The 23,739-nt window shown below is 35.3% G+C and overlaps 1 long non-coding RNA gene across 1 annotated transcript in view; it reads left to right on the plus strand.

Annotated features, from left to right (window-relative positions):
- The window catches only part of LOC146544936 (uncharacterized), a 47,768-nt gene that overhangs the window by 17,001 nt on the left and 7,028 nt on the right, over nucleotides 1-23,739 (plus strand). The window contains exon 2 of the long non-coding RNA XR_014881757.1: nucleotides 4,025-4,083. This is a non-coding gene — a long non-coding RNA (uncharacterized LOC146544936). The remainder of the gene's footprint in view (nucleotides 1-4,024; nucleotides 4,084-23,739) is intronic.

A 23,739-nucleotide genomic window follows, 5' to 3' on the forward strand; every position in this document is an offset into this window, starting at 1 on the left:
TAATGGCAGTATAAATCCTTTCCCAAAGTCGTATGCTCACGTCTGGGCAAGCAGTGTAATTTTAGATTGGACTTGCTTTCCTTAATACCAGGTTAACTTCTTCAGTGTAATTGCACTATGGTCATCTCCATAATGTTGATGTTAATTCTTCAGTTTACTGCGACACAGAATGCTTGTCAAAAAATTTCCCAATTCATTGACTGACTTTAGTATTTTTCAGAGAATGCAATCAGAATGTTCTAATCCAGAAACATCTATTTCATGTTGGTTGCTCTTTGATATCTCTCATACATTAATTTTCAGAACCCTAATGATCAACTGTGTTGGTCAATTCTTTTGTTTTCTAACAATAGTAGCAGAGATGTTAAGCGGGCTCCAACAAAACTAGATTTTTTTTGCTTAGGAAAACCATATCAAGCCTTCTGAGCTCTTTTTGGAGTATCAGTCACTACATTGTACTTGCTTGTAGATAGGATTTTTTTTATCTTATCTGTTCCTTTTCCAGAGCATAGTCATAGTAGCTTTTATATTACAGTATGCTAAAATACTGTCCAAAAATGCAAAATACAGGACAAGAAATTTTGTTTATGTGGTACTTGCCTTGTGAAAATGTAGCTTGATTTCTTCTTTTTCCCTTCAAGTGGAAAATGCCTCCATGTTTATAAAATTGTAGGTTTACATAGCTTTATGTTAGAACAGGTTAGGAATTTAAAATCATATACTGGATGATATTTCATTCATTAATCAGATAAGGTTTATACATTAATTGGTGTTGTACTTAATTAGAACATTACCTCATCATTAGAATTACAGTTTGTGTAAAGCAATAGATCAAGCAAACGATGGAAGATTGTATGTATCCTATCTGAAAGAACATTATGCTCAATGATGGAAGAAATTACTACTATAAATGGTGATTTTTCCAGGTTAAAGAAGAATAAAAAAAAAAAAAAAAAAAACAAGTAGGAAAGAATGAGAATTATACTAAGACTGTTTTACTGTTTTTCTTCTGGTAGATATAAGGAAATAGATTTTCTGTTGAAGTGTCGCTGTTCATATAGAAGAGGGGAGAGTCAAGAAAGATGTTTTAATCTTAGAATTGTGTTAATACTTAGAATTGATTTTAATGTCAGTTCAAAATCCTTTCACACTGGACTTGAATACTGGCTAAATCTGGCTCTTGGCCATGGCTCAACCCAGTTCCAGAGGCAATCTGCCCTCTGGTATCCTGGAAAGCCTCTTGAACACAGTGGCCACACAACTCCCTGCTCACAGCATCTTGGCTTCCCACAGGCCTCTGTGCTACCTCTTAGGGAGTGGTGGAAACAGTCAGTCTTTAGATGATGCTTGTGAAGATGTGTTGGATAATATTAGCAGCTGTACTGCAGACTGGAAAGAGATAGACAGGGGAAGGAGATGGACCCAATATGTTCATTAATGTTAATGGATATAGCTATTATATTTATAATGTTTTAAGCAGACCACTAAAATCAGGCAGTTCTTAAATTGGCAAGTACTGACTGCATAATCCCTGAGTTAATGTTCATCTGAATGGGAATTAAACTATACTAATCCTGTAATTCAGTATTCATCAACAAGATTTAGTCATGCAATTCAGGATGTTTACCATCATGAAGAACCCTGCATAGATAACCGGGAAAAGGGACCATGTAATTACACAGAAGGAAATTTGTTTTCATGTCCAGTGAGTTTTTCTAGCTTGTAATAATATCAACATATAATTAAAGTGAGCATTAGGAAAGGAATTGTGTGACTTAATGTGTTGTGCTTTTATTTTTTATCACTGATTGCTCTGATTGCTCTGTTGCCCTGAATCATAAGATTTAATCTGAATTTTCTAAATTATTTTCTTTCCTTTTTCCTTCCCCTCTTTTGTTTTCCCCTCAGTGTGCTTGTTTTTCTGCTAGTAATTTGTTTTCTTATTAGGAATACAGCCAACATAATTTACGAGTAAGGACCTAATTTACACAGTGACTTTTATCTTACAAAAAGAAAGTTCTGTGATCGCTTTTACATTTTCTCTAGCAACTGTTCCAATGACTCAGGATGCTATGCTCTGAACAAGAAGTTATGACTACTTCTCAAACTTAAAACTGTTTTTTGTAAAAATGTTCTTCATTATGCTAGACCCGACTCACAAATCTTTCATTAATGGCTCATTTGAGTCATTAAACAGTACTGAAGTTTTCCTATTGTGCTTAGAAATGAATAATTCATATCCTTTATTAGAATAAATTAGGATGATGAGTATCAGGAAAGGAGAAATACATTGTTGTTTTATATATTTTACCATTTACTGGCTACATGATTTTCTTCTTTTTTGGGGGGGCTAGGGTGGATTTTGTTAAAATATATTACGCATATGTATGAGTAAATACATACGCATATAAGACACATGGATCAAAATTTCTATGTGCTCATGTGAGTTTTCCTCCACATACCTGCACTTCCTCAGAGCATTTTAAGAGCTTGAAGGAAATAAAAAAACTCAACATCACTTTTGATCTGGGAGTGATTTCTTGAAGATGCTTGGGTCTTGCATGTACTGTCATTTTCTTAAGTGAGTTGTGAGCTTTCAAGGTATTTGCTAACACATCTCACGTAAAGAGTATGAACCACGAGGAAAATATCCTCTTGTCTCCTGATGAACCATGCCTATGAGTCATTCCTCATGCTTTCTGTCAATTAATATTAAAAAACAGCAAATGCAAAACAGCAAGTAGTCCCTCAAGGGCAGAGAGAAACTGTTCTGTTGTTACTTCTCAAAAAAAAAAAAAAAAAAAAAAAAGTAGAAGTTAGTTAGTGAAGTATGAATATGTTGCTGTCGACCAGGCTATCATCAGCTTCTGTCTTTGCTTTAAGGTTATCCCTATCTGCAAGTTGGGTGGTCCACAGGTCATCACATAAAATGTTCTGCAAGCAGGAGAAGAACTAATGTGTTTGTGTGTGGAAACTATGCTGTCCCAAGAGGAAAAACTTCACAAACTATGTGTTTAGGATAACCAGAGCGAAGTTCTTCAATACTTTTACTGAAACTTAGCAATTCAACCCTTTCAACTGATTTCAATTATAATAAAATACCCAATTTTATTGAAGAAAGAGATAATTGCTGAAAAATGCAGAAGGTATTCATTTCAACATTAATCTACACTGCGTTACACTATTTGTTGAAAACAAGAGAAGAGGTGTGTCTCAATCAGTTTAATTAATTTGTGACCCACAGAACTGTAGAAAAAAAGGATTTATTCCTGGAGGATCTAATGAGTTATCAGGGTTTGATGAAACGTCTGCTTCCCGCTGAGATTCCTTGCAGTCCATCTTTAATTATTGCACCATTATTTGTAAGTGTTGCCAAACATCTATAAAAAGCCAATTCTGTTTTAAGTTAATTAAGCAGAGATAGTGCTCCTGTTGCCTTGATTGCAGGTGCACACTGATGCCCAGTTTGTTCTGCTCTCCTCCTTTATGTCTGCGTATGCTGTGATGCTCATGTGTATGGTTGGGTTGGGTCTTCAGCTCATGGTGGGCACCAAGGGGATCGTGTGCAGGCAGAAGCTTCCCTGTCATCTTTATGCTGATGGCCTCCACCTCCCCTTGCACCTCTGCAGAGAAAGCAGCCCAGCGGCCTGCATATCGTGCTACGGAGCCAGCCTTGATGCTGGTGATAGGAGAAAGGGAGAAGACATAGCACAGGCTCTATTTCAACCAGTTCAGTCATGCTACAAACCTTTTCTGTCAAAAGAAAAGATTCGCAACTGAAGGAAAAAGTGTATTTTACTTACACCTGCTGCATTTAGAAGAGCACTCCTAGTGCATATAACTGAGGGACCCTATTTGGCAAAAAGATGTAGTACAGTCATATTGAGGAGGCTGAAAGGGACTGGGGCACATGGTAGGTCAGTCACTTACTTATAAATATACTCCCTGTCACACAAGACTATCAAAGACAGTTACAAGAGGTGTAACTAAACACTGATGTGTTTTCTCTGTATCTACTTTTCAGCCAGAGGAGTAATGCTCAGTTCCAATACTGTACCAACAAGGAAACTACAAACTATCCAGGTAACAAAGCTTTTCTCTCCTTCATTTTTTGCCCCTTATTTTTTAATTTGAAATAGTTCAATTGTGAAATTGAAAATAATTCTGACAAAGTCTGTGGCTAGACAGGAGGAAGAGTTTTGAAAAGGTCAGCAGGTGAAGCAGTCAGCTTAGCTTAGACCAAAATAAATAATATAGAGTGGGAGTAGCTATGTAAGAACTGCATAGTTCTTGATAAAACAGTATCTTCTGAGCCAAGACATGAGAAAGAAATACTAGCTTCAGCCTTCTGAAATTTTAAAACTCATATATTTAGGCATGTATTTGCATATATTCATGTCTATATGCGTCTATGTATATACACACAGACACACATATATATATATACACAGAAGTAGCTATATATTCTACCTTCCTTTTGTCCTGTCTCCTTCATTTGGGAAAATAATGCCTCTTTGAACAGTTACACTAATCTCATAATAAAAAGAATCATCTAGTAAGGGTCATGCATAATGCTGAATTTGATTTCTTATTGTAGCAGAATTATTCTTCTCCAGAATTTTTGCTGAATGTGGTATTTTACCACAGTAAGAAACAAAGAAGAGATACTGAAAACCATTCTTTGTCATCTTTGTAGCTCTCTGCCATTCCCACTTGACAATCCAATGATTTAGATGCAATAAATAATGTTTACGGAAGATCTTTCTCTTTTAATGGGAATATTTGATAGCTTAATCTGTTTTGTTTGCAAGTCAGTTGCATTTTCACTAGCTAATGCTTAGTTTATATGAATCTTTTTTGCCACATATCTATAACAGAAACAGAAGAGATGTTGCAGACAGAACGTATTTCTGTATCTCACAGTCGTTATTTAGCACAGAGAATATCTAGCTGTCTCTATAGATTCAACAGATAAATGAAGCTATCATCAGTGAAAGTGAAAATATTACATGCCTTCCTAGCAAATAATCAATCTTTGTTTCCTCTTAGTCTTACTTTCAAACAAAACAGACTTCTTTCAGGCTTTTAACTGAGAAAGTAAAAAGACGTTTCTAGATATTTATTTTAACACCACAGTCTGAAGATCTTGAAGGAAAACAAATGTATGTAGAACAAAGGTTAATATCTAAGTACTGACATGGAGGATGTATGTTTATCTGCAGAGGGGTCTGCAGTGCACAAATACAACAGAAAACATTTTCTCATTTTCTAAGAAAAGAGACGTGCTGCTTTATAATTTAGTTCTAGGTTCAATTAAGTCTTTTGTATCTCATCTGAGCTATTGTAACAGTAAGCTTCCATGTGGTCATGTAATATATCCTTCTATTGTCTGCCTGTGGAGAGCGGCTTAATTTAACCAATATTTAGCACTGAGAGTTTTCATTTGTACAGAGAAGTGCTTTTGCCAGCAAGGATACCATAAAATGGTACTTGAGACTGAATTAGCTTTTCCACAAAATGGGAACTTTTAAAAGTTGGTCAGAAAAGTAACAATTGGGAAAATTGTTGGAGCTCTGAAAATAAGAAAACCTTCATTGAAAGTGGAAGTCTTTCTCAAACTCTCCATTAATAAGAAGTGGTGTGGAAAATCCCACTTTCTTTTTGAAACAGTGAGGTGGTGTTTTTTTGTTTTTTTGTTTTTTTCTGTCTTGAAAGAGCATTGTAATAGATAAATATGAATTTGATGTTTGAGTAAAATAGCTGGAAAACAAGAATGACTTTTTTTTTTGTGCTGAAACTGCAGGTATAAAAGGTGTTAAGAAGTGTCATGTTTGTGTTCAGTCAAATATGTGTTAAATAATTTCAAGATAGATGCTATTAAAAACTTAAGAAATTAAATCAGAGAACGTATGCAGAAAATACTTAGACCTAACAGGTCCAAAACCACTATTAGAACAATACTGAACCATATAAGCAAGCTATTTTAAATCTTAGAAATGTGTGTAATACTATAAATAGTAACAAAAATATATAAATGTAGGCATATTTGCCCTAGGCTTAGACTTGAGAAATGCAAAATTGATTATAGTGAAAAAAAAATGAATGCAGTAAATTTTTTTTTTTTTTTTTTGCTTTGTTTTTTTTGAAACTATGTTTAATGTATTCATGGCATGGCAGCATATCTCAGTGAATGAATAAAAGTTATAATGTATAACTACAAAAGCTATTTTTTTCATCCCACTATATAATATTATGAAGAACCAAGTACACTAAATTATATACCTTATTCCAAAAAATACATTACTTTCTGATATATTTCTGTAATAGTGTAGAAAAAATAGAAGGCATTTTAGGAATGACATTATAGAGAAGAACCTTTCAGTGGCTGATAATTTTCTGCAGTCATAGCTGATTTCTACACAAGGGGCAGTGACCTTGGATGACAGAGTATGCATGTATTCCAGTATTCTACACTTTCCTGCACTGTACTGTCAGATACCCTACAACAGGGCATCTACATCATGGTTTCTGCTTTATTCTTCTCTACATATGTAATTCTGAGGTGGCTCCTCAGAAAAAGAAAGGGATGAAAATTGCTCTCAACAGTACCAACATCATTTTGCAGGACTGATTGGCATACTGTAGAAAAAGATACATGTGCAAGGTCCACCTGGTAAACATGTTTAGCATAAATTATGCCAACCTAACAGCAGGTGTAGCTCCTGCCTGATCCACCCATACTAATGTAGACACTGGGGAGACCTCCTTTCTCCCCTCTCTCACCCTCTGCTGATCCAGCAGCTCTGCACCTTGCATTGTTATACAGCAGGACATCTTGACTGTCTGTATTCCTACAGGAAAGCATATGTCAGGGTTCAGTGGCAACATCTAGCTAAGAAAACCTGAAATCCAATCTAATTTTTATGTTTTGTAAAAGTTATCCCCTGTAGGACTGATTGTTACCTTCTGCCTGAAGGTTTTGGAAAGGGATGGGGAATTGAAGTAGTACCATGGTACAGGAAGCAGACTGATGACAGTTAAAAGGGACACTAGAGAGAAGCGGAATAACAACTGGGTATTTGAGATCTAATGACTGGGAAACAACAGGCACTGCTAATTTCATCAGACCTCTAAGTACTGGCTAACTGCTCAAGGGAACAAGACTTTCCCTGAAGCAGCGCAGCAGTAAATTGTACAAGAACTGGCATCAGCCCAAAATTAATGGTGTGTAACTCTGCGGGGAAAAAATTGCTCTAAAATTAATAAAAAAAAAAAAAAAAAAAAAAGTTTTAAAAATGAAGGTGAACAAATTTAGCAGACAGAATAAATAGAAGAAAATGTAAATTCCTGTAGTGTGGAAGAGGTAGAAATTAAATGGAATAAAATATAAACATAAACACGAATATTATGCAGCCAGTTAAATGTTTTCCAGATAAAGCTTAGATGCGCACATTGCTGCTTCTGCAAAAGATCATGAGTACAATAATTTTTACAGAACTATTAAGTATTGATTGAACCTTTACCTTACACAGGAGACCACTTGCGACTGAAAATGTAGATGTTCATGTTTTAAAAACTTGGAAAAGCTCATTCTTCTAGTATTGTGGAGCTGATGCTGACAGAATCAAAGCACAGCTCTCTCAGGGCAGTGATCTTTACAAAACAGATGGTAGAAAGAATGCCATATATTTCTTGTGTCATGGCTCAAAGAGAAGAGCAGCTTAGAACTCCTCCTCTCCCTCTACTGCAAGAGAAGGTCTCAGTTCCTTCCAGTTTTTTCTGCTTATTTTCCTATACTGCAGTATCTGCCAAGAAAGAAAGCATAGATAGCCAAAGTCTTCCAGCCCTGTAAAACTGAATTTTAATATGGCAGTGATAAATCAGTTTTCTTGTCTGCAAGATGCATAACTGCAAGAAACCACACCTTGGCTGCCTCTGCAGCATCTGGAAATCATAGGGCCTTACCCAGTGCACAGGCGCATCAAAAATGAAACCGAATAGTTCAGCTGAAGCAGTATGTCACTGTAGATGCCACTGACAGTCATCGATATTTGCTGAACATTTCTGGAGACCAAACAGCATATGTGAGCACAGTGAGGTGGTGGGTGGTGCATTTCAGCATTGGCAACAGCGAAGTGAATGCCAAGCCATGTTGCAGAGAGCGATGCAGATTTTTTTTTTTAAAAAAAAAGAAGCACAGCATGCAAGTTCTTGATCATCATTGGCAAAAAATATTTTGCTAATGCTGTGGTTCTGTCGAAAAACAGTGTTTTGTAGCTGAGAGTTTGCCCTATCAAATAGTGTTATTGTACTCTTTGTAGCTATTGTAGATGGTAATAAATTGAAGGCATTACTTTCAGGGTGACCTATGTATGTGGTCTCAGACTCACTTGCTGCACCGTGTCACTTCAGGACAGTTTGACTGACAGAGTTCAGATGATAATAAATGGACTTTCAGTTATTTTTCAAATTCCTCCTTGTAAACCATCGACAATCCTAAAGTGGATTTTTTTTCTTGAAATTCTGAAACATTAGCGGTATATCTAAGGAAAATGTTTTACATCAGCAGAATAGCATCTCAGCTGAAGAATGACAGAAACCTAAGCACAGCAGTGAGATCTGAAGCTTTTGTAGATTTCAGATACAGATATTTATTTGAAATACAACTCTTTTTTTTTTTTTTTTTTTTTTTTAAGTAAACAAGCAATTGAATTATTCATAGAATTTGTTATAATTTGAAGATAAAGCAGGTTTCTCAGAGTTTTAATTGACACTGTCAGCTACACTGGTCACTTTAAGAGAAACCATTTTCTTGGCATCATATTACTTCATAAGCCATTCTTCATTATATTATAATGATTACAACTCACCTACGATGCCAACATTTAGCATTTCTGAAATATAATTTCAGTGGTCTAAAGCTACAAAAGTCTATGAAACAAACTTGCAAGGCAGATAAAATCCTTTCCAACAAGAGGAAAATTGAGAGGCAATTGCAGAGATGTTAATGAACAAATAATTGTCTCAGCAGATCATCTGAAGCTGCAACAAGTTCTTCAACAATTAAGCCTACAAAGTGCAAGGTAACTGTTATCTGATTTCTATGATAAAATGCTTATTATACAATGTAATGGTGTAACAAGGGCTAGTAGCGTGTAAAAGATGAGAGAACTTCTTGCTATAAAGTTTCTGGGACAAAAATGAACAGGTCCATTTAGGAAATATTTGCAGTATTGCTTGTCACTTTTAAATATCTCACGTCAGTTAGATAAGTTTTGTCCTTTATTTTCAGGTACAGTAGGTAGGATTACAACTACTGCCTTTAAAGGATTTTTCTCCAGGATTTGTACACTTGCTTAAAGTTGACACTGCTTCCAAAAGATGCCCGTTAATTTACAATCCTATTCATATTTCAAAATAATCTAGATTTCCACTGCCAAGGCTAACAAATATTTCATGATTTAAGTAGAGTGCATGAAATTATATGATAAGTGCCACAAACTATTATTTTTAAGGTATCTCTGTATTGTTTTCTCATCTGGTTTTCAGGGATTACAGTAATTTAGAATAGAGAGAGAAATTACAATAGGTGGCATAGAAATATGTTTATTATTACATTAAAGCAAGCTCCTTCATAGCTGAATTATACTTGTTTGAATTGGTTTAATAAAGGCACATAAGAATTTGTGACTCACAGAAAAGGGAAAGAGGGGAAAGAAAGAGGGAGGAACCCGTAAGTTGTAAAACTATTGTATATCCTGACATATTAGGGAAAATGTTCCTCAGATATGGATATGGTCTGCTAAGAATTTTCATGTAAATATACTCTTCTCTGTTGATTTGCAAAATCAAACTCTATAACCCAGAGTTAGGTTATAAAGCAGGTATGTCTTATTCAGCATATGGCGCCAAGTTGGGTGCAAAGGGGATACCTCCTTCAAACTTGCGCACTGTAGGATAAAAGTTTGGTATGGATATAGGCCGAACTAATACATAGAAGTACTGTAGGAATGCCACAGATATGTTTCTCCACATTGATTCAATGATTTGTCGCTAAGAAAATTTTACATTAAAAATTATTTCAATAGATTAAAAAAATTCTAAATAATATACATGGAAAATTCCGCTAAATAGATTTTGTTTATGAAATCTATGATCACTTAGAGTGTACACTATAGCATCAACATCCCTTCTTATGACAATTCATTATGTTGAGATTCTCAAACAGAACAAAAGTTCTGTCCAAATATTCATTCAATATTTTTGACTTCAATGTTTATTCTAAACAAAAGACGTTCCGTAAAAGAATACATGAAAACATGAATGAAAGAGATAAATTTTATCAAAGTTTAAGTGTTATCAAAGCAATAATGTTAAAATATTTTAAATTCCTTTATCATATGTAGGCTGCTTTTAAAAATCCACAGATTTAGGAGGAATGGAGTGAAAAACTAACACTTCAGGATACAGTGGGAATGAAAATAAATTATCTGAATTCTAAGCATGGTTTACTATGCTAATAGATACTTGCAGCCAAGGCAGCAAGAGCAAATGTGATGGTGCTGAGAGACTGAGAGAAATTTTTCTTGGATTAGTTTTCAGAGTTAGCTGTGGACCAACAATACTGAATGCCAGGCATAGTCTCACCAAGAGTCTTCCAGGAAAATAAATATTTCTGAAAGGAATTGTAATTTGTCGAAGTGGACCTTCTCAGTCACCTCCTCCTCATTAAGAATGTAATCTATTGGTTTAAAAATTAGCATGTAAAATATGAAAAAAAAAAAACAAAACACACACACAAAAGGTTACAGAGGAAGTTTCAGAAATTTAACAATTCACAGTGCTTTGAATTTGTTCACCTCTTTTGTCTCGCCAAGTCAGAATATTGTGAGTAAATTCTGAGCAGCAAGGAAAGACTGTGCTTCATCTATCTGCGTAATACGTGTGCACCACTATTGCCATGATGGAACACTGAATTGATTCAAATTTATTAGTGACAGTTTAATTTTTATAGTCACAGTACAATTGCCACTAATCTTTTTGTTTTACAGATGAAAACTGAAGCATTTAATTCTTCTGGAATGTAGGGAAATCTTTTTGAATATAAAGTATAAAATAATTGGCCTACTTGAATACTAATTACAGGTAAGAGTCTTACTTCCCTAGATAGATAAATTCAGCTTCAAACATGAATTGGAAATAAACTTACTGCAATACGTCTGTGAGTACAAATACAGACATTAATGAGGAAACAAATGCCATTAAAAGTTGACAGTCTGTGGGAGGCCAGAGAATAAAACAGATTCAGATAAAAATCAGAATAGTTTAATGCTCTGAAGTGGGTAAAATAGAGATACAATTGCTAATGTACTGGGATCCAAGTCTTCCGATATCTTCAAAGATCAGAATCATTGCAAAATTGTATAAATATAACAGCATGACAGATAGGCATCTTACTGTGTTGTAGTTTAAAAGACAAATTTATTTCTTGTGTCTTTTCTCATCAAGATCATTTTGTTCCTTTTCTTATCTTGCTTATATTTAAGATGAAGAAGGAATTCAGTTTCTGCAGCAGTTAGGAAGCAGGATGTTTTCTTGTTGAGAAGGAATCCTAGGTTATGCCTCTTACGGCCTAAGTTTGTCTGACATTTCTAATGTTCATCACAAGCAGTTATCACACCAGTCAGTCTCTCAGCAATCAGAGGACACTATCTGAATTGATGGAGGACTTGGAAACAAACACCTAAAACTGTTTTTGCCTGCGGCCCAAAGCTTAGAAGGAAAAGTAAATCACTGCTGCAGGACAATGACAGTAAGTTCTGCAGCTAGTGACTGAATCTCCAATTTATTTTTTTCCAGATCGAATGGGATACATTTTCTGAACACTGCTGGCCAAGAGAGAACATATTCCAGTAAATATATCAAAAAATACTAAGAATTCAGAGACCTTAATTCTGACAAACAAGAAACATAGATGCCCTTAACAAAATAATATGACAAATGAAAATAAGCCTCTGAAATAAACAGTCTCTAACTACTCTGAATCTTACAAATGTAAGAGACGATGCCTAGAATTGATGGATTTTTTGATACATGATGAGTATTACTTAGTTATAAATGAATAATAAAGAACTCGTGCCAGAAGAGATTAAGCTGACTTGAAAAGCAGAGGAGCCCAGAGAAAGCCAGGCAACCATTTGTGAAAATGTTTGCTTCTGTAAAGGCATCAGCAGAAGCAACATACCTTCACAGACACAATGAGCACTTCTTCTTGCTGCTGTTTCCTCATCAGATCATTAATAATTTTTGCAGTCACTGACAGCGTGATTTATCTGTAAATTAAGTGATCAGAATTGCTTGTTTATGAATTATATTCAAATTCACAGAAAATAAACATTAAAACAGTTATTCTGAAGAAAGTTTTATCTGTCAAACGTGATCAGGTTAAGATAATTTCTTTAGTTATGCTTTGGGAGGGGTAGGAAAGACAAATATCAGAGGAACCTAAAACAGTTCTAATGGCAAATACTATCAGTTATAAAAACACGAGAAGAGACTTTGGAATAGCCAGTTGTCTCAAATGAACAGAGGAGAGCCACAAGCTCGTATCCTGTCACAGGTACCATCTAGGCTGTCATCTTCTCTGGAGTAACCTCTGTTCAGCCTCCATTTTTTGGAGCAATTACCTTTTGTATTACTAGTTTAAATGTCTTTTGATGCAGGTACTTGAGATTAATTCTGCTAATTCTGTAAGCACACGGCATAATATTGAGTCTCTCTTCTTTTTCAATTGGTAGTGCATGTGTCATTATTAACCATTAAACAAAATGACTGCAGAAGAACATTCCATATTTTTTCATTACTTTTCATCTAGAACAAGTAATTTGTAGAATAGAAGGATTTCCTTCTCATGTATACATAGAATTTCAGAAATGGTACAAGAAAACTTCATACCTATAGCCAGAGAGAGTAGAAAGGATATTGTACTTTGACTGGGAGTTTATATAGATTTATATCTTTGCTGTAAAGTGCAGGAGTTGCTGATAAGGAGACAGGGAGTAAAAGAGAGTCCCTGTCACTGACAGGATAAAGCTCCTTGATCCCAAGAACTGCAGTCTCCCTCTGTATCTTGTTGGCTACAGTAGCTACAGGGTCAGGCAGCTTCTTTGCAGTAACTTATTATTCTTTGTCAAAAGGAACACCATATTCTGTATTTGTTTATTTTTAATATTTTCCCAGGCTCCCTCTACCAGCACATATTTTAGGCATCACCTGATCAATCAACTACATTAAATCAATACAAGGTTTTCTTATGGCTCTCAACAAACTAATCGCTAAATCCTATATTTTTTCTGTGACAAAAGCCATAATTTCCATCACCACAGCCATTTTCCAGGGCCACTGCTGAGTAAAGGTACTGTGTGACAGCACCCTCCTGTGCCAGGCATCCCAGATGTAGAGACTGGTGATTTATTTCCTCTGCTATATGTATTACTGAGAACCCAAACATACCATACTGAGTACCAGGATGAACTTGCTATACTCCAGATAATAGTGGCAGACACAAATTGTAAGTTATTCAGTTGAAGTGTTTTGATTCTGTAAGAGAAAAAAACATCTGACCATTTTGCTTTCAACTACTGTGTCATTTAATTACCTGGAGGCAACTCATTTTCAGGCAGACAAACAAAACAAGATTAGTGCTTTAGCAGCAAAACAATACACTGTCTCATATGAAATGGAGGTATTTGTGCTCATGGCAGTTTTGTCTTATACTCTAAAAGTCAAAAGAACACCTAAATATAAATTACTTGGTACTTAAAATAAGTGTGACTCAAAATATTAATTACCTAATTGAAGAGCTGGATACAAAACTGAGGATTTTCTCCACTGAGGCTAATCATGTTTGAGTTAGATTCTGATTTAGTCATTTTGAAAAAATGGTTGTTTTTTTTTTTTTTTTTTCCCATTTCATTGTTTGTTCTATTTCTCTTATTTTTTCCTGTCTTGCCCATTTTTTGTTCCTCACAGAAAAAGCAATAAGAGAGCAGTCTGTACATCCTACTCATCAGGAATGGTAAAAATCATATGGCTTTGTGAGATCTTGTTGTCAAAATAAAAGAGCCTGCTGCTTATATATCTATACCTGTATATCTTTTAAAAACGACATACTTTACAATATCATTTAATACTAGAGATCTTAACAGGGATTTACATTTGTAAATAATACTTTTTAAAAAGCATCTGTTATCTCAACAGATGGTAACGCTGAAGTACTAACAAATTACTTTAATGAATATAGTTCATTACCACCAACACTTCCTACGATAATGTGAGAAAATAATTAGTTTTCCTAATACAGAGTCACAATAATCATTTTAAAATGTTGGTAATAGTGGCTGCAATATCTAGAAAAATTATCATTTTGTTAGTAATTCTAAAACATTACACGCCTGTTCGAAGAGTACCAGTCTGAAACGATCCCTCTTTTTATGGATGGAGGTGCCAGTAGTAAGGCCCTAGCTTTCCTTAAAGGCAATGAAGGGGCCCCTGGGGCTGAGGCTGCAGTGGCTTGCTGCATGCTATGCTGCAGGAGGGCTCTGGATTCAGAAGGGTATCAGGAGGGTAGAGAAGGGCTGTAGTCCATTTTTTGTTCTGGGGAAAGCAGCTAGAACAATGACAGAAGATTGGGGCACAATGTTTCCTTCCATCTGCTGCTGATTAATGCAATTCAAGGTCATGAGAAATTTTAGTTAAGAATTTCTTGATTTTTTTTTTTTAAACATCTGTACATCCGTGTCAATTGCAGTAATGTAACTCCAAAATTTAATTGGATTAATGTAACTATATAAATCATGAAGTACTCGCTTCGCAGAAGTTAACTGCAGTACATTGGTTGTCACAGATAAAATAGGTTTCACAAGTTCAGTTCTGATTTCATCTGTACTCTTTAAAATTATCTCCTGTACAAGTTACTATTATTCTCTTATGATGATCCCAATTACACATGTTGAAGAGGCAAGTGATGAAATGAGGCTATCAGCATCTTTCATATTAATTCCAGTACTACAATCCTGTGTGTTGGATTTTTACGTAGGTCACCCTGAACGTAATGCTTCCTTATTTCCAACAGGTACTACAAAAGCACAATAACACTAGAGGATAGAGCAAATTCTAAGAGAAAAACAGCTACAAAGCACTATTTTTCAACATAGTCACTACCATTAGTTGTGCATTTTCACCAGCAATGAATAAGAGCCTGCATGCTGCACTCAAAAATCTGCACCAGTGGAGGTGAGCCACTGCTACTGTTGCCGCTGCCGAAATGGGCCACTCACTGCCTCATTGTGCTCATATCCACTAGTCTCCAGAAACCTTCAGCAAGCATAAGTGAATGTCAGTGTTTTCCTTTCCCCACCCTTCCCCCCATCTGGCCATAGAGGAATTCCATTCCACAACTTTGCATCATGTGCACTTCCATGTCAGACACCTGCCTCTGATGTCACGGGCCAACATAATAAAATTGTGGACATTACTTTTGGTGTAGCAAAACATCTCTTAATTCAGAGAACAAGTTTTATGATGAATTTCTGATTGCTCTGTTTTTGGCCAGCCTTTAAAAGATCATAATATATTGTTCTTCCTTCATGACTACTAGGATTGTCTAATTAGTCTAATGGCTAAATAAAGAGTTTTCATTTCATTCTTGCAGTTTTTTCCAGAAATAAGCCACAGTTTTAATTTGAGAGACAGAGACAAGAAAGCAAGACAAAAAAAAAAAAAAACAAAAAAAAAACAAAACAGAAGAAAGGGAAAGAGTAATAAAATTAGGGTTCCTGTGGGTGTAGGTTTATGCTAGAATATAAATATTTTTAAAAGCACAAAAAGAAGTTGTATAATGGAACAGATTATGCTTCAGTCTACATATATCATGTTATTGCGCAGAACAAAATGACACAAAATGAAATTGGCTCCAGAATTTGAAAAGTCAGCTAGGAGAAGTTCAGATTCTATGTTTATCTATAACCAATATTATATATCTAAAACTAAAATTGTTAAATCAGTGCAAAAGGATTTCACCTCCTTCAGCCACTACCTCCTTCTAGTAAACACAAGGTCTTGTGTGACAGAAACAAAGAAGTAAAAAAGAAAAAAAAAAAAAAAAAGGAAACCAAATAACTTAAAGGAAAAAAACTACCATCATGTTTGATATAGAGAGTGATGTTTGACATATGACAAGAGTACGACACAGGTTTTTAAGTGCTGCATATTATATTCATTTTTTGAGTTGATTCTAAAGCAACCTGTGTTTCTAGGTAAGACTCACAGTGTACAAGGTCTGCTCCAGAACTAACCCCTCAGAATGCTAGGTAATAGTGGAATGTCTCATCTGGAGATCTTTAATGATTTTTTGAGCCCATCATCTTTTGAAGGTGGTGGTGTTTTCTCAAACAAGTAGAAAGCTGTGAAATGTTCAGCAGTTTGGGAGTTAGGTGAGAGTTCAAGAATTATCAGCAAGTAGTGGTGCTTATATGCCAAGTACATCTACGTCATCCAGATGTAACCTCATCCACTTCCTCATCAGCCATTTTACTAAAGTTGAACTCAAGTGTAAATGGAAATTTCAGTTATCTTCTAGCAATTTTTTCAGTAGTATTCTCAATCGATTTAATAGATAATAGCAAAGAATACTCAATTTGGTCTTTGCAGTTTGGTTCCATAATTTATCCTTCAGGAATTAGAATCCCAATAAACTTAATTAGTTCATAGCAGATATAATAGGTCCCCAACATAGTAATTATTGGTAACCTGATAATTACTGAGATGTAATCATACCTAGTACATATGTAACTTAATAATGTTGTATTTGATGCATCTTAAGTTCTTTCATTCCAGGAATGTTATTTTTTTACATTATAAAAACAATACTATTCATTTTCAGATAGCATATTTTTTAAAAATTTCTAGAAGCTAAGATGTGAATGTAATTGTGGGTTCTTCACAGACTCAAAAACAAAAACAAAACAACCTAATTCTTTTTCCTGGGATGCCTTTTATATTTCTATGTTAAAACACTAATTTTGCTATTCGGTATATTTCCTTCATTCTAAGATTGGTTTCCCATATTTAGATAGAAAAAACTACAAGAACCATAGCTTAATTAAAATTATTCTGACCCCTCTACAAGAGATAAGCCAGTTTACATCACCTGATATAAGCTCATATTTACAATAAAATAGTAAGTACAAAAACTGTTAGCAAAATCCAAACGTGAAGGACAAGATCTTCATCTCCCTATCACTACAACATTCCCTTTTCCTATTAGCCAACTGGTGGCTTATACACAAGTTAAGTGTGTGCAGTAACGGTCTCACCTTTAAACATTTTCAATGAATGTGGCTCTACTGACACAAAGCACCATTCCCTAACATCAGAACAATGTCTCAGAATACATCATTTATAACTTGACCTACATTTATAAGAGGAATGCAGCCAGTAACAAGATATCAGGATAGAGCTGTAGTGACACCACAAGTTTCCCCTTCCATCACCCAAATAATCAGAAAAACAACATTATTTTTTGAGACATGCATGCGGCATATAGCTTTCAATATCTACTCAGTGTATTTGTTTTGCAGAAAGTAGGGAATAAACATGCTATGCTCTTATTTCTCTCTTCCTGTGTTTTCAGTTTCCCACCACTGGGATCAAACTTCTGTTTCTCCTTGTCTGCATGCTGCAAGAGCATCGGGTTGGGCCACCACCTACACTTCCCTTGGTGCTTGCTTCCCACGGGTGGGTGCAAGTGGCTGCCTAGGGCGAGAGAGGACCATGTGTCTGTGGCATCGTTGCAGGTTTCGAAGGAATAAAACATGTGGCACATTAGTAGAATTTCTCACACCAAAATATAGTAGAAAGTCTGTGAGTGCAGGTGTGAATGGATCAGGTGCATTCTGCTCAAAATCTCATGCAAGTAGTGTGGCAAGATGCCTAAATTGGGCAGTAATTTAAAATCTTAGAGGGACCGATTAGTTTGCTCTAAGCCAAGTTTTGTTTGTTGCTTTTCTCCGTGTAATCGCTTCTTGTGCATGACAATTCCTATCAGCCTGGCTGCTCTGTCAGTGAAATGACAGCCCAGCAGCCAGGCAGCTGCCAGCAGTTGGCTGCCCTGCTGTCACTCCTAGCTTCTGACTCAGAGCCTCTCAGGCACTGGGTCCTGATGAGCTTTCAGAAAGGCAAGAGTCTGAGCCTGACACATTCGATATGCTATCTCTCATCCAAAATAAAGGGAACATGAGCTCTTTACTAAAACACTGTTGCAAGAGAGCGATTTATTTATTTATTTTTGCCAGCTGTGAAACTGCATTTTGATAAAAGGGGAAGCAGGTACCAATTTATTACTTATCACAGCTGTATGCTCTTCTGCTCAAAAGTTAGAACTCAGGCTATTGATTCTTCCAACCACTGCTTTTGTTTTGGTTTATATGATTGTCTGATGACCAAAACAGCAAGATTTGGCTTCTCACTTCAAATTTTTTTTAAATGGAAACAAAGCAATCAGTGTACATACGTTCAGCATTTGATAAAAGACATAGAATTATCTATGCAGTCTGGATGCATGTACTCTGAGTATGCAGCTGACCATTTCACTCCTTCCTAAGTACTTTCTCACTGGATTGACAGCTCCATAGACTCATTAATGACGGAGGCAAAAATACCAGTGGTCAAGATTTTAGACTCTATTTCTGCTATTTTCCTGACAGACGACATTCTCATTTCTGAAAAACATCATGAATCTAATTTATTATTTTGAATTAGTTCTTGTTAAGGCCACCTCTGAAATCTTCCTTAGTATGCCTGTTAAGCAGAAGCTGAAGGGAATTACTCTGCATGCCCTCAACTCATAATTTGTCTTTCCTTATCAGCTACCTGTATTGCTCCTTGCTCCAGATTTTCTGTTCTTAAGTTGGCTCCTGGCTTTCCAGAATTTCAACCCAACAAATGCATTCAATGAACTGCATCTGGACTGATGCCACAGGTAAAATTAATTTAAGTGAAATGAAAGTTGCATTCCCTGAGTTTGATACAGATTTTTTTGGTCAGGCAGCTAGCAACTCGTAAGTGTTAAATAACAAAACACCACTATTGACTTCTAAGTCCTAATGGATTGACTGGATCAATATATTCAGTATATGAATGATATAGGAGTAATCTATCTCACAGGCCAAACACTTTTTGAAATGCTTAAAGTCTCTCTCACGGGTAGATGCTTAGCATATGTGTATTCTAAATTCTGTTACATTTGTTCCTTTTGTCAGCCTTATCAGCTTGTTAGCCAGTTTGCTTGCTCCAAATGCTGGCATGTAGTACCATAATCCCACTTCACAGAACTGAATGGCTGGGAAGCATGCTTAGATACTCCAAATTTCATACAACCCTTACTTCAATACAACACTAGAAATGGGATTTAATTAAGCATGAATTTTAGCTGTAAAACTTAAGAGTTGATTTCAATACTAACAGGAGGTAAGAGTACAGAAGAATAAGAATACAAGATGGAATGTCTTAGATGGTTTTATTTCTTTAGTAAAACATATATAGAAATTATAATGGAGAAGTAAAAAGCAAACCAATTCTTTCCACCTTGTTTGGTTTTATTAGTCTATTTCTACTTGGCAAAAGATAAGCTTAGGCCATTTCAATAGTTTTGTATAGTGCAGTTCCAAAAATACTCAAAGGACTGGTTACAATGATCATGGAGGGAAAAAAAAACACAGCCCTTGAATTTGTTATAAGCACCGTGGTCCTGTCCTGTAAGTCTGACTCCCAAGGGAAATATCAGGCTTGAGAATTTACCCATTTCTGGCATTAATGATCATCATATGGTATGTATGGAATACATTAGAATTAGAATTAGGGATCAAATTATACAGGAACTTTTGTTCCTATTTCTGGTACTTTGACATTGTCAAGTACATTGACAATTACCTGATAATGTGTCTTGAAATTATTGGTTGGGTCTACCTAATTCATTAATGCTTCTAATAATTTAGTAACACATTTTTAGGTATTTCACGGGTATTAATGCATGAAAAGACTTGACTACAACTTTGAATTCACATTGCAATCAATAATTACTATATGTTTTATATAGAAGAGCACTTCTTTTAACGCACAGCAATATTCTCAGTACTAGTTAGATCCCCTTGGACTTTGTGAGCACACTGAGCCAAATATCTTACTAAAAAGGCACTTCTTATGTATAACATCCCCCACATTTCAGCAGTGCACCTGGATTTTACAAAGAGTTGGGAAAAAAAAACATTTACTGATTTTGCTTTCCCTGTCTTACTACTTGACATAACAACCCCCTGAACAACTTGAGAAACGTGAATCTGAATTCTTGAGTTTAGGTCTCTCGTTTTGAGCGCGTTCATGTAACAGCTTCCAGACAGCTTACAGTAAAGGAATGGTGACCTGGGAATCAGTCCCACAGGATTTTCTGCTACTTAATTTTGCTTAAGATTATGCTAGACAATTGTGAAACTCAAACTTAGATTCGCACTACCTATTAAGTGCTTTTGAGCTATACATCTGTCATTCACTTACTAGATGTATGAAAAGTACCTCTGACTTACTTTTTGGATAACATACATTTTGTTTAGTCTTTGAGAACATAAGAAATATATTCATCATCATGTTTTCACATACTGATCTTGTGTAGCGTGTATAAGTGCAGGGTAGTTCACACAAGCATATAATAGGTTACCATTGTTCAAGTCAAGCTTCAATGAAGTTTTCAGGGCTTACATTTTCTTGAAAAATGTGTCTAAATATTGCTGAGAAAAGAATATGTCATCTTAAGTGGAAGCCTTAATGCAATTACTTCCTTTTCTCCAAAAAAAACAAAACAAAACAAAAAAAACTTATAATACTTTTCCTGCCATAAACCAGCAGTTGCCCCAGTAATATCCCCTAATATGAGAAAGTGATGAAAATTATGCACCAGCACTCAAAACTTTTCTGTGATTTCCTATTCAAAAAAAATGTAGTCACCACAATTCTAGCATCAGGAGGAATGCAGCAAACAAAAGCCATAAAATTGTTGACAGAGCTGAAATTATTTATTACATACTATCGTTCAGTGTAGTGAAGTTTGAGGAAGCTGAAAAATAGCACAGAGACTGCTTGAGCTGAGCTGTGAGAACAAAGCTTGAAGGAAATGAAGAAAAAACTTATTCTGATGAGACTTAAAAAATAATTTACGCTCTATTAACATATTAGTAATACAGTAACTTGTAAGGATGGAATTCCAAATCTTGAAGTACTTCACTGCTTTGTCAGCAGTGGATTTTTCTTCAAGAACTAGCAAGGTGAAAAATACATTAATCAAATATTTTGTTATCAAAGAAGGAGAAAAGGTTATTCAAAATGACCTGATTTTTGGAGTTGACACCTCCCCTTTAAACTTCTCACAAAGGCTGAAATGATAGCCTTGAAACTGATATAAATAGTTATTCTAGAACACACACCATATATACCATGCAGTTGGACTTTCTGGAGGAAACAGACTCCTTGTACTTTCTTGAGGAAGCAAGAAACACAGAATGAGATGCATATCATTAACAGCAAGTCAACAGCAGGGATTTAAGAACTATGACTGGTTCTTTGAAGCTCTTAATAAGAAACTTTTCTGGAATAAGTAAGTCACAGAAATTTAGGCTTTACTACAGAATTTACAGATTAATTTCTGGAAAATGAATTGTATAGAAGCTAAGATAACCAAATGGCGATTTAAAAGACACTGATCTCAATAACAACGAAGATTTAAATACAGTAGGATTAAAATACATTCAACTTGCTACATAATTGTACCACTGAAATATGACACTAAGTACAAAATAGGAAACATGGATGTAGAAAAAGCTTCCCAGAGCCTCAATCAGGAAGCAGAATCTTTTGTTTCAAAAGCTGGATTATACCCTGAGAAAGTCAACAATTTGCCAAGCCCAGTAACCCAACCTTGAACCTGAATTCTGCTAAGCTCGATAAACAACTACTCTCCTTCTCCTTGCTAACATTATATATTCATAGCAAGATTCAGTTGTGTGTGACTAAAGTTCATATAATTTCAGTACATAGCTAGTATTCTTTTATAGCACATCCAGAAAATCACTAACAGTAGAGCTGCAAGAAAAAGAGCAAGCCATCCTTTTGCATCCTTTTTCTCCAACGCAAGATCAACTTTAAGCGACCTTTACTGGTGCTTGTTTAACCTTACAGAGAAAACAAATAGCAGATATAGCTGCTTCAAACCAGTTTAGGATCACCCATGGAAAAAACAGAGGTTGCAATCTGATAACAAAGAAGAAATTGCTTACCCCTTTCTCCAAGGATCAGGGTTTGCCAAATAATTCAAAGGATACAAGCTCCCTCATGGCATCCAGCCCCTCAATGAGACTAGAGAGGGGTTCGGCCTGACTCCACCCCTTCTGATCGCACAGGAGAATTGCTTCCATCTGTGCACTCAGGGGTAGCTATGCCCCTTCACCAGCTGCTCCATTACTGGTTCAGGCAGTGACTTAAAGTTCCCCTACAAACCTATTCCCAAAAACTTTGAATTAGTTCTGTAGCCTCTGGGGCAATTTATTCTAGTGCATTACTATTTTTATTGTAAAAGAAGGTTTTTCTGTTATCTAAACTATATCTTTCTTACTGCCATTTAAGCACGTTTCTTTTCTGTACATGTTAAAGGGCAAATTGTTACTTTCCTCTTATCAGAAGTTCTTTAAGCTTTGGAAAGCTATTGTTACACTCCTCTGTAGCCTTATCTCTCTTAGATTTTAAATAAACGCCAATTCAATTTTTTACTCTTATTTTTTTCTGATGTTTTTGAAACCTCTGGTTATTCTTCTCTAGACTACATCCAGCTGATCAATGTTTTTCTGGAAGTATGGCACTTAAAATTGGACAATAAACTTTAGATAAAGCTATATTTTATATATAAATATATAATGCTATTTATAGATAAAATTTATTCATTTTTATCACACTTGATTCATATTGATGGTCTGTATCAATCAGGATTCTTCAAATAAATGATACAATTTTAATAGTATAATCAAATCACTGCTATTAGCAGTGTGTATAAAAGCACATATACTATAAAAATATATAAGCTCCATAAACAAAATCTTACTATAATTATCAGAAGTACTGTTTTCCTGAAAAAAAAAATTCATGGCATCTTCTTGAAATGAAGTATGTATTGCTACTCTCCAGTAAATATTAAATACAATCTCAGTTCAGAGGGATGTGTTCCACAACTATGACTATTATTACAGTATTTCCCCTGGTATAAACCAGCTGACATTTAGGAAGGTGCTCGGAATCAGTTAGAAGCATTGTAGTACACTCAGCATATCATATATTTTAATGAGTCCAAATCCTTGAATAGATTCAGGTACCTCAGTGGCAAAGCACTGCATGTAGGATTCTGAAGATATATTGATTACATTTTAAATAATTAATGTGTATTATAAGTGACAAGAATTAAGATTTGGTTACCCATTTGCAGAAAATGCTTTGGATATTTTCACAGCTAATGAAACATACATTTTTTCGTTTGGAAGTTATGACTCTAAGACCTCTCTGTGGAACTTTTTATTTAGATGCTACATGCATTACCAGAAATAATATATAAATACTGTAAGCTCTTCAGATAAATATTGCTGCTTA

Source organism: Meleagris gallopavo, chromosome 2 (genome assembly GCF_905368555.1).
Source record: "Meleagris gallopavo chromosome 2, MGAL_WU_HG_1.1, whole genome shotgun sequence".
NCBI classification, from domain to species: Eukaryota; Metazoa; Chordata; class Aves; order Galliformes; family Phasianidae; genus Meleagris; species Meleagris gallopavo.